This window comes from Taudactylus pleione, unplaced genomic scaffold (assembly GCF_031769625.1).
Source record: "Taudactylus pleione unplaced genomic scaffold, aTauple2 ptg000099l, whole genome shotgun sequence".
Classification (NCBI taxonomy): Eukaryota; Metazoa; Chordata; class Amphibia; order Anura; family Myobatrachidae; genus Taudactylus; species Taudactylus pleione.
The window spans coordinates 3,320,550-3,323,499 of NW_028284501.1; the positions used below are offsets into that span (position 1 = coordinate 3,320,550).

Here is a 2,950-nt window from a genome sequence, read left to right on the forward strand (position 1 = left end):
TACTAAAGTGAACACTCACCATAGCGAATCCCGCACGAGCAGCGCCGCCGCCAGGCCCAGTTCTCCAACACTTCCGGATCCGCGTCACATCCGGGACACATGATAGTAGTCCGTTTGCCGAAAACCGGAAGTGGAGTCATGGTAACCCTGCACCGCAGCGTCATCTCGTTGCTATGGAAACACATACATAAAAACAGTGAAGTTAACAGTGAGAGAAACAAACATACATATAAATATATCGAAAAATCTCATGTATATAGAAACATCCTCTAATAGTTAAATCAGCAGACATTGATAATGGAGCCAGCATAAAATAGAGCACAACGCCGTAGGCGTTTCAGGAGATAACTAGTTAAATCCCAAAAAGGGTAGAGACGAATCAGTAGATACACAGGCTCATACAAATGATCTAAAAATCAAGCTCACAAAGACCTACATACGCCCATATAGACAGAGTCTCTGTATTAAATGTAGCAATCTGAGGATTAAATAAAAAAAACATATTGAAAGACAATTGTTCATTCAAACCCCTTGGTCTGACCGTATCCAGACGCCAGATCCATTGTGTTTCAAGTTGCAATAGTTTTTTCCCCGCCTCTGCAGTTTTCTTGAACTTGATCTATAATGATATATCTTAAAGATGCAAGACTGTGTTTAGCAGCTGCAAAATGTTTTGCCACAGGTTGGTCTATATCTTTATTATTCAAAGCTGCTCGAATAGCGGAACGATGCTGTCCCATCCGTTCTTTGAAAGATCTAATAGTCTTCCCAATGTAGCATAAGCCGCATTGACACTTGATGAGATACACGATAAAGGTACTAGTACACGTAAGCGGATAGTGTATAGTATATTTACGGCCCGAATGCGGGTGAGAAAAGTGCCTAGATTGGATCATAAAGCTATTTTTTTTTAAAATATACATATATGTATATTCATATATCTAGATGTGGAACTATCTAATATCCACACATATATATATATAACCTGAAGACAGTTGTAATAACTGAAACATTGTTGACGCTATACTCCAGTCTATGATTTATTTCCGAGTCCCGAGTGCCGCACCTTCTTCCGTGTATGTCTATTGTTTAGTGAGGGCACCGACCACAGTTGTTTACCATCATTGGGAGTGCCGGACCAGCGGTAACTATTTATATATCTATTCTATACATATATATATTTTTTAATATATATATATATATATAGATTGGAAGAAATCGTGGACATGGGACCCACTTCCGGGTCTCCGCGTCACTTCCGCCCATACATATTGCTGTCTTCCGCCTGTCTCCTGGTCCCGCTATGCGCACGCGCGCTCTATGACACTGGCAGCGTCCTTCTCTGCCCTTCTCCTGTTCAATGTCCATTCACCTCCATTCGGCTTCGCGCATGCGTCTAGCTCTCATGTGGAAATCTGGTCACAATGTGCCTCTCGTTACTGACCGCCATTTTAGTGAAGTCCGTTGGTTATAGACAGCAAATTGCGCTAGTCCATTTCTCCAAATTACCAAATAGTTAGTGTCTGTAAGCTATGGCAAAAGAACAATGTTAGATTGGGTATATATATTATTTCTCCAAGTCTAAGATGCAAATAAAATTAAGCCTATATCTATATGGGCTCATATAATTGTGACAAATGGACATATAAACACCAATAATTTTGTTAAGATTCATAACTATGGGAAATATATTGATAGTACAGGTTGAAAACCTAGAAGGACGAGTCAATGTCATATCTATATGGGCTCATATGAAAAATTAGAAAGAGGTTTCAATGTCATGTCTAAATGGGCTTATATGAATGCGACAAGTAGACATATAAACAATCATGAGTATGTTGAAATAACGAGTTTAAGATCCACACAGATGGCAAACATGATGGTAAGAGAAATTAGAGGAATTTTAAAGAAATTCCAATGTCCTATATTTTCTTATAAAAATGCAGTCATTTAATGTTCAAGTTGTTTCTTCTGGATAAGCACTATTTTTTAGTCCATGATTCCAGACCAAATGTCCTGAAGAAAAAAGGGGGGTCTTAACTCTGAACATATTATTCCTAATATGCCTTTCAGGTAGTCAGTAAAATTCCTTCACTTATGCACCCTTAGGCATATATGAAATAATATCTACAGCACCTGGTATTCCCTGGAGGTCCCCCATCCAAGTACTAACCAGGCCCAATTATGCTTAGCTTCCAAGATTGGACGAGATGGGGCATAAACATAATGGTCTAGCTGTAGGTATCAAAACTGCAATTTACGCCCTTTAAGAATCGACCATCACAGGAATGGGGCTATCTGGTAGCTTTCATTAAAGCCGTATGGAGTCAGAGTGTTCAATTCGAAAATCCAAAACATCTCTCTTCTTGACAGTTTATTCCCTAAGTCACCTCCTCTCTCGCCAAGGGTGACATGTCAATTGCTTTAAATGTCAGATGTTCTGGCTTGGATCTGTGATGTGAGATAAAATGCTTGGAGACGGCATGTCCTTCCACTTTATTTCTTATATTCCGGATATGTTCCTGTATTCTTATTTTAAGTGGTCTCTTGGTTTTTCCTACATATTTAGTACCACACTTACATTCCAAAATATATATGACAGACGTTGAGTTGCAATTCATGTAATTTTTTATTTTGAATTCCTTAGTGTTGTCAAAATTGGAAAAAACCTTCCTTTGTGGATGTAGATATTTACATATAACACATTATCCGCATTTATAACTGCCCAGACATTTCGGTAGTATTTGTCTTTGTTTAATATCCATATTCTTAATCATACTGGGTGCTAAAGAGTATTTAAATTTCTCCCCTTTCTAAACAGTATCTTGGGTTTCGGGGGCAAGATCTCTTTTAGTACAGGGTCCATCTGGAGAAGGTGCCAATGATTATGTAGAGATTTGCAAATGTCTTTCTCATGCCCATTATATTTGGTGGTAAAAGGTATTATAGT

The 2,950-nt window shown here is 38.5% G+C and overlaps 1 pseudogene; it reads right to left on the reverse strand.

The window, feature by feature from the left end:
• Nucleotides 1-2,124: 2,124 nt before the first annotated feature.
• LOC148526402 (5S ribosomal RNA) lies at nucleotides 2,125-2,243 on the reverse strand (annotated as a pseudogene).
• Nucleotides 2,244-2,950: the final 707 nt, after the last annotated feature.